The following is a 9275-nucleotide window of genomic DNA, read 5'->3' as shown; positions in this document are numbered from 1 at the left end:
ACCCCTTAAGAGAGCCGCCATCCACCTCCGCCCTTCGCAGTGCACTTCGTAGGGCGCATTTCTGTGGATTGGAACCCTCTCCCTTCTCCTTCCCTGATCTGCTCTAATCGTCCTCTCCCTTCTCCTTCCCTGAATGTTTTTACTGTAAGTTAACTGCTCCCGGTCGAACTCGCTCTTAAATGATCTGCTCTAATTATTTCTTGTTTATTTTGATCAGTTTGTATTTGATCTTACTTTCTACTGATTTTACTGTGCTCTTATAACTGACTCTTATCTGTAATGTGATCATTTGTAATGTGATACTCTGTAACATTTTTTCTTCACCCTGCTAAGAATAAATAATAATTCAAAAGTTCAGGTAAACACAGAAAATGATGTTCAATCCATTACACTACTAATGTGCTCTTACTGGACTTTACTCATGTGAGCGAATGTTTTTACTGTAAGTTAACTGCTCCCGGTCGAACTCGCTCTTAAATGTAATTATTTATTGTTTATTTTGATCAGTTTGTATTTGATCTTACTTTCTACTGATTTTACTGTGCATTATAACTGCTCTTATCTGTAATGTGATCATTTGTAATGTGATACTCTGTAACATTATTAAGTCGCCCTGCTAAGAATAAATAATAATTCAAAGTCATGTAAACACAGAAAATGATCGTTTTCAGAAGAACAATGTTCTGATTCTGTTTTCCTAATAGTCCCTTCATTAGTTTTCTGAAGAGTTAATCTCATGTTACCGTACTGAATGTGTGTCTGTGTATAATTGTTTAATTACCCAGCCAGGTTTAACACGTTCATTGATTCCGGTGAGTATAGTATAGTGTTCAGACAGCGCTTTCGCTCGCTTTGATTTTACTGGTGCAGCTCCACGGCGCTTTTGGATGGAACTGGCCGGATCAGCAGGATTATAACGCAGCGCCGTACCTGCAGCCTCCTGGAGCGCAGTCGTTTCCTGCGCCGAGAGCGGCATTTCAGGCGAAGCCCCCCCTCGTTCCGAGGAGAGAGCTGACCTGTCGCTGTCGAGTTCGGTCACTCTGGACTGCAGGAAAGACGCCATGGTCGTGACGGTGAACCGGGACTTGTTCGGGATCGGCTACCTGGTGAACAGCGCCGACTTGAGCGTGGGGTCCGCGGGCTGCTCGGCCACTTCCTCCGACAGCGTCGCCAGCACGGTTTTGTTCAGCATCCAGCTCCAGGATTGCGGCAGTACTTTCCAGGTAACCCTGCGTGTCGATCGCATTTGTTAGTGCGGTAGCCAGTAGAGTAAACTGTTCTTGAGTAGTTAGCCCAGCTTTCCTTACTGCTTGCACTTCAGAGTGAAGTTCTTGCTGCATTAATTGGGTATCTACAGCAATTTCTTAAATTATACATATTATAATTTGTGTTTTCTGTTACCTATTGCCAATTAAATTAGACCAACACTAATTTAACTCTTGGCATTTCTATAAGATTTTTCAGTGAGTTGCATGAAATGGGTATTCACAATGTACTGACCTGCTGGAGCTTGTTGTCCAAGTGTCAGTTTCCTTGTGCTATTCAAGTTACTCAAATGTATTAAACTGTTTGAACAAATGCTCAATTCCTTGTGTGCCTAAGGGGTTAAAGCACAAGACCACTTCACTCTTTCATAATCAAGCATTGAAGGTTCACTTCCACTTCTCTCCCTAGGTATTCCCAGACTTCCTGAGCTACACAAACCATCTCTTTTACAAGCCTGCCAGCGTTGGCATCATCACCAGGGTTAATATGGCTGCCATTCTCCTTGAATGCCGATACCCGAGGTACTGTACTGCGCAGACAAGGACCTGAGGGGCCAGATCTGTAAACTTCACGCTAAATCCCTTTGCTGCTGGTCATTCGCTTGTACCAGGGTTCAACCCTCTGCTGCTGTAATAGATTTGACAAAATTCTATTGAAGGAAGCAAACATGTTCGACTTAAATGCTTTTCTTTCTGTGCTGACTGGGTGCCTTCATTTTAAATTCAGTTTCTGTGATACTGTGATCTAGTGTTCCATTACATGTGTGTGTATATAGTGTTGGACTCTGCTGTTATCAGTACTGGGGAAACCTATGGGATCCTTGAATGACTAGGCTACAACCAATTTCTTCACTGCACCAGAATGTCCTCCAGTCCCATGGGTTTCTGTACTTGTAGATCTAATTTAAGTGATGCTGTCTGCGCAGTTACTACTCTGGAGTCTTCAATGGGTGATTCCCTCCTGCACTGTCCTGTTAACTCCTGTCTCAGACTCGGGCTCCTCTGTCCCTGTGCTGGCAGTCTCCGCTGTGGCTCTGGCTCTCTCCTGCGCTGTCCTGTTAACTCCTGTCTCAGACTCGGGCTCCTCTGTCCCTGTGCTGGCAGTCTCCGCTGTGGCTCTGGCTCTCTCCTGCGCTGTCCTGTTAACTCCTGTCTCAGACTCGGGCTCCTCTGTCCCTGTGCTGGCAGTCTCCGCTGTGGCTCTGGCTCTCTCCTGCGCTGTCCTGTTAACTCCTGTCTCAGACTCGGGCTCCTCTGTCCCTGTGCTGGCAGTCTCCGCTGTGGCTCTGGCTCTCTCCTGCGCTGTCCTGTTGGCCGTGTTCCTGAAGAGGCGCTCCCAGTCTACTGACAAACTGCTCGCTGTGTCTTTCTGATGAGTTTGAATAATAAAAGCCTTGCCAAACTAATGTATTTTCTCAGTGGTGGTGTTCAATGTGTCGGATAGGAGGTGTGCAATATAGATGTTTAGTGAAGATCCTAGTCTTTTCACCCAAACTGCACAAGGTGGCATCTCTTGTAGAAGACCTACAATGTGTTACATATTGTGCAGTGTATATGGGAGTGATTAGCAAGGTGAGATGCTGCAGAATGTGAAATGGTTACCTCCCTTGTAGGCAAACTTGCACCAGTTTTTTTCCTAAAACCAGTAGGAAGGTGTAACTGAATATTCAACTGTCATATTAAATTGATCACTGACTACAAAGGGCTGTTATTTATTAAATACACTTGACTTCTTTGTATTTCCTATACTTAACCACCAAACCTCACTTCAATCTGTATCTTCTGTCTAAGGGAGTCTTCATTAGTTGGTGCTGTAAAGAAAAAAACTAATTACTTGGGAGTTACATTGTAAAGGGTGCTGAAGAGTAATCTGATTACAGTTTGGCATTTTTTTTTCATATAAGAAATTGAGGGCTTAGCAAGAGATATTCAGCACCACCTGTGGCTTAAGCAGTTTGCTTCTCTCTTTGGAACAATGCTTTCTTGTCTTTTCAGTACATCTATTTTCTTTGATTAACACCGAAGAAGCAGCTCTCTGTGACTCCTAAATATTTCCAGCACTTCCCTTTTCCACGTAGCCCAACTCCACGGGGAAACCACGGACCTGGCAACAGTTCTTGCTGCCTGAGAGTTTTCCACTTCCTTTCCCCAGCTTGAGAAAATACTTGACTAGTTTCAGTTCTGACAGGTTTTAAAGCAGCATGTTGTTCTCAGTAGACGGTCTCTTTTAGGCTGAAGCCCTTGTGTATTTCAGGGTGAGCTGCTTTTGAAAGTCTTGATTTCATACACTGCTCATCCATCATCACTCTGATGTGAACGTGCTCGACTCGGTCCAAACACGGCACTGGAGAGTTTCTGAATCCTGACCTGCACAGCCCATCCGGCTCACAGCTTCTCAGTGTCTCCTACTGGAGGGTTTAGTTTTTATTAAGCACTTGTCAGAAGCAGGACCGGAGTTGGGAACCCTTGGTCTAGTGCAGGAGTCTCCAGCCCTGGTCCTGGAGAGCCCCTATCCAGTAGGATTTCCAGCTGTCTTTACATCATCAGTGGCTAAAGATCTGGAACACCAGTTATTCTTGACTAATTAAGCCAATAATTGGTTCAATTATCTGAGATTGGTTGAATCAGAAACCAGCAGCCACAGTAGCTCTCCAGGTCCAGGGTTGGAGACCCTGCTCTAGTGTCTTCAACATGTTTTGTGTTTGAATGCCTGTGTCGTATGCTCTGTGTGCAGCCAAACCTACCTGTCTCTTTAACACCTAGTGGTTCGTTGTTAGTGTATATATTTGATATCAAAATACATCGCGCAGACGATTATAGATATATGCTATTTGAAAGAAAAAAGTACACCACTACAGAAAAAAAAAACAATTCTTGCATTCTATCATAACATGATAATTCATATAAAGTAATAACCCACAGTTTGTTACATTAGTACAGCAAAATACCAGCTTATATTCATTTATATTTTTTATTTATGTGTTTATTTTGTCTTTTATTTATTTATTTAGTTCATTATTTATTTCAAATTTTATTTAGTTTTATTTTGGCACAAATGATCCTCCATATGCTGGGTTATGAAGAGAGGATCTCTTCCACAGGAGGGCACAGTGCTTGCACACTTCGGGAGCGCCCGCTTGAAGGGCTCTTCGGAGGGAGCAGTTTCTGTTCACTACAGATGGGAACACCCCTTAAGAGAGCCGCCATCCACCTCCGCCCTTCGCAGTGCACTTCGTAGGGCACATTTCCGTGGATTGGAACCCTCTCCCTTCTCCTTCCCTGATCTGCTCTAATCGCCCTCTCCCTTCTCCTTCCCTGATCTGCTCTAATCGTCCTCTCCCTTCTCCTTCCCTGATCTGCTCTAATTGTCCTCTCCCTTCTCCTTCCCTGATCTGCTCTAACCGTCCTCTCCCTTCTCCTTCCCTGATCTGCTCTAATCGTCCTCTCCCTTCTCCTTCCCTGATCTGCTCTAACCGTCCTCTCCTCCAGTCACGACAAGCAGGCAGGACTTTGGTCGCTGCTGTAGGCTGTCAATCATCACAACTTTCCCAGTTAAGGTGGTATACACACTTTCTTTCTTCTGGGTTACACACACTTTAAACATGATAATACAACTATTTACAAATAGTTCTGGAGGAGGAACACACCCCCTGTGTTCAATCCATTACACTACTAATGTGCTCTTACTGGACTTTACTCATGTGAGCGAATGTTTTTACTGTAAGTTAACTGCTCCCGGTCGAACTCGCTCTTAAATGTAATTATTTATTGTTTATTTTGATCAGTTTGTATTTGATCTTACTTTCTACTGATTTTACTGTGCATTATAACTGCTCTTATCTGTAATGTGATCATTTGTAATGTGATACTCTGTAACATTATTAAGTCGCTCTGCTAAGAATAAATAATAATTCAAAGTCATGTAAATGATCGTTTTCAGAAGAACAATGTTCTGATTCTGTTTTCCTAATAGTCCCTTCATTAGTTTTCTGAAGAGTTAATCTCAGGTTACCGTACTGAATGTGTGTCTGTGTATAATTGTTTAATTACCCAGCCAGGTTTAACACGTTCATTGATTCCGGTGAGTATAGTATAGTGTTCAGACAGCGCTTTCGCTCGCTTTGATTTTACTGGTGCAGCTCCACGGCGCTTTTGGATGGAACTGGCCGGAGCAGCAGGATTATAACGCAGCGCCGTACCTGCAGCCTCCTGGAGCGCAGTCGTTTCCTGCGCCGAGAGCGGCATTTCAGGCGAAGCCCCCCCTCGTTCCGAGGAGAGAGCTGACCTGTCGCTGTCGAGTTCGGTCACTCTGGACTGCAGGAAAGACGCCATGGTCGTGACGGTGAACCGGGACTTGTTCGGGATCGGCTACCTGGTGAACAGCGCCGACTTGAGCGTGGGGTCCGCGGGCTGCTCGGCCACTTCCTCCGACAGCGTCGCCAGCACGGTTTTGTTCAGCATCCAGCTCCAGGATTGCGGCAGCTTGTGTGTGTCTGTATAGAGTTGTGTTAAATTTGCAACATAGTTGCACATCGCTGCTTGTATGACTGTTTAATAAAATAAACTGCCTATCTTTCCATTAAGAACCCTATTTATGCAACCACCTTTATTTTATAACTCCGTGGGAACAGATACAAATAGGATTTCCCCATGCGGTGCATAGGCTGCAGTATAATGAAGCAATTTACAACAGGGTTGGAACACAGCCCAGGAGTGGAAGGGTCTGCATTGGACACCCTGGTGGTGATTTGCCAGTCTGCCATGGAGCAGGGGTGGCCTAAGCTGGGTCTTCCACTACTGGTGATTCTGTTCCAAACTGTAATTAAACCTCCATCCAGGCCCTGAAGTAGTTTGTTTAACCCTGGAGCGGAAGGGCCCTCCAGGACTCATTGCACACCCCTGGCATGGAGGGTTCCTGCAGCTGTTTGTTGCCAGTGCACAATTCCTCTGCCAGATAACTGGAGTGGTCCTGTAGTAAAGGTTTGCTGGTGTGTTCTTTTCTGTAGTAGAGGTTCTTGTATCGTGTGTTTAATGCTGGTCTCTGTATAATGTGTCTACTTGCTTCCTGTTCCAGATAACTGGAGTGGTCCCAGAGTCTCCAATGTCATCTACCTGGGTGACATCTTTCACATCGAGGCTTCTGTTGCCGTTGACAACCACGTGCCCCTGCGGCTCTACGTTGACAGCTGCATCGCAACCCTGAGCGGCAACAAGGACTCTGAGCCCAGATACGCCGTCGTAGACAAGCTTGGGTGAGAACTGGAGTTACTTTACACACCGGCTTGTGCTGCACTCTACTTTATTGACCCTGTTTTGAATGCTGTGTGTTTGGAGGTGTAACCCTTTCTCCTCCTGCCTGTCTCTCCCAGCTGCCTGATGGATAGCAAGGCTCCAGACTCCTCCTCTTCCTTCACCAGACCTGCTCTGAACAAGCTGCGCTTTGACATCACTGCTTTCAGGTTCCAGGGGGATTCCAGGAGTTTGGTAAGGCTTAGCTAGACCTGGGTCATTTTTAACATGTCACAGTATACTATGATTAGAGTTTTGCTCTCTGGTGCATTGATATGCTATACGGTTTGACCATATTCCCATTATGACTCTTTACCTCCTCCCTCTTGTTTCAGATCTATGTGACTTGCACACTGAGGGCAGTCAATGCTGACAAACCAGCTGATGCCTCCAACAAGGCCTGCTCCTACCAGAAGCAAACCAACAGGTAAGCTGTGCAAGAGTGAGACCCTCTGTGCTGAAGACTACCCTTTAAATCCAGACCCTGCCCCCTTATTCCACCATGCTGTTTGTGATGGTCTCTAGGAGACCGGTCTACCCAAGCATGCATCAATTCAGATGAGCACCTGTGGGATGAACTTTGCCATTGCAATCATGGCAGCCTACCTCTGTAGCCCAGTTGCAGCTCTCCCTGAGTGCAAGCTCTACAACACGCCTTCCGACATTCAGAGGTGGTGGCCCTGTTGATTGCAAGTCCTCTTTTCACACTGATTTGGGGTTGTGTGTGGCTTTTTTAAAAAAAAAAAAAAATCTATTTAGATGCTAGGTTGCCCTGTTGCTTGCCCATGCTCTCTGTTCTAATCCTGTGTGAATTTTATCATACATACTTTTCATATCAAGTTTGGTTATTTGAAATCCTCTTGCAGAAATATTGAATCCTCCCTGTGTGCCCTGGTTGAATGTACCAATCCTTGAGTGTTGGGACAGTGATGGCTCTGTGCCTCTGCACAGTCCTTGAATCCTAGCTGGCTCTCTGTGATCCTGCCCCCCTCATGTTGTGCCTCTTTCTCCAGGTGGGTCTCTGAGGACGGCTCCTCTGCAGTGTGTGGGTGCTGTGACGCTGGCTCCTGCTCTGGGACACCTCGGTTCCTCCCTCCTCTTCCCAGGCATGTGGCGAACTACGGGATTCCTGCCTGGGATCAACCAGGCTGACTGGGGAGGAAAGTGGCTGCACAAGAGAGCAGCTCCTCTTGATCCAGGTACTGTGTGAACACCCAGCCTGGCAGAGGCCTCTTCATAGGACTGGAACTCTAACCAAGCTGCACAAATACTGTCATTGCAACTACAGTTCAGTCTTAAGCCTTTGCTGCCCAGTGTCCCATATGCTTGACATTGAGAAAATATGTATGGGAACAGACAGGGCAGTAAAGAGTTAAAGATGTTCAAACCAGTGCTTCAAATTCAACTTAATGACTGACCTTTTGCAGTAGCAGTAGGTCAGCTGGTCTGATTTGCAGCTAGACCATTGGTGAGAGTTTAAACCCATGAAGGGGATCAGGTACCAGGAAGCAGCAACAACTTGTTTCATTCTTCCACATCTGCATGAGCCAAGCTGGAAATGAGACTCATAGAAGAAAATGGGCTCCAGTGACTCTGCCAGTGCTAAAGCATTTCTAACCTTTTTTGACCATGTGCTCCCCTTCAATGGAGTTGCATTGTGGAGTAGCTCAATCACCAGTGCATGACTTGGTTTCAGCAGTGCCAGTAACCTTGCCCTCCTGTCTCTCCCCCTCTGTGCAGCTGGCCAGGACCCCCAAGTGCACATAAAGGAGATCACCATCGGCCCCCTGACCATGGTGCATGTGGCCCGAGACCATGCTGTCGTGCTCAGTAAGGAATCCCTGTACCACCCCCTGCAGCTTGTGGAAGTGCAGGGTAAGTGCAGCTCTCAATGCTACTGAGCTGGGCTAGCCTGCTTTAACTTTCTGTTAATCTAAAGGGTATTTCTTTAACAATTCAATCCTACATATTACAAATGAAAGACTTGCTACTGGTACTGTGATGTAGTGTTCCATTATGTGTATATAGTGTTGGACTGTTATCAGTACTGGGGAAACCTATGGGAGCCTTGAATGACTAGGCTACAACCGATTTCCACACTGCACCAGTATGTCCTCCAGTCCCATAGGTTTCTGTACTTGTAGATCTAATTTAAGTGATGCTCTCTGCAGAGTTGCTATTCTGGAGTCTTCAATGGCTGTTGCTTTCCTCCTGCACTGTCCTGTTAAACCCTCTGTGTCTCCTGTCTCAGACTCGGGCTCCTCTGTCCCTGTGCTGGCAGTCTCCGCTGTGGCTCTGGCTCTCTCCTGTGCTGTCCTGTTGGCCGTGTTCATGAAGAGGCACTCCCAGTCTACTGACAAACTGCTCGCTGTGTCTTCCTGATGTGTTTGAATAATAACAGCCTGGTCAAAGCTAATGTAGTTGCTCGGTGGTCTTGTGTGTGTTGTATGTATGAGGTGTGCACAATATAGATTGGTGAAGATGCAAGTCCTTCCCCCAAACTGCACAAGGTGACATCTCTTCCATAATGCATGCAATGTCTCTAGTATTGTGACACTATAAACTCAATGCTAGATTGTTACCCTGTATATTATCACAGGCGGCACAATTACAACATGGGGGGAAAAAAATCCAATAGATGTGTCCAGTACACCTAGATCTCTCAAATATTTAAACGAGTCAGCCCTTAATAAAGACCGTCCGTGTTCATTTCTGTGTATG

General features: G+C 45.8%; 1 pseudogene; it reads left to right on the top strand.

Moving 5' to 3' along the window:
* Positions 1-822: 822 nt before the first annotated feature.
* Positions 823-8911, top strand: LOC121310256 (annotated as a pseudogene).
* Positions 8912-9275: the final 364 nt, after the last annotated feature.

The sequence above is a fragment of the Polyodon spathula genome, unplaced genomic scaffold (assembly GCF_017654505.1).
Source record: "Polyodon spathula isolate WHYD16114869_AA unplaced genomic scaffold, ASM1765450v1 scaffolds_1962, whole genome shotgun sequence".
Taxonomy (NCBI): domain Eukaryota; kingdom Metazoa; phylum Chordata; class Actinopteri; order Acipenseriformes; family Polyodontidae; genus Polyodon; species Polyodon spathula.
This window is presented reverse-complemented; position numbering and strand designations above follow the sequence as displayed.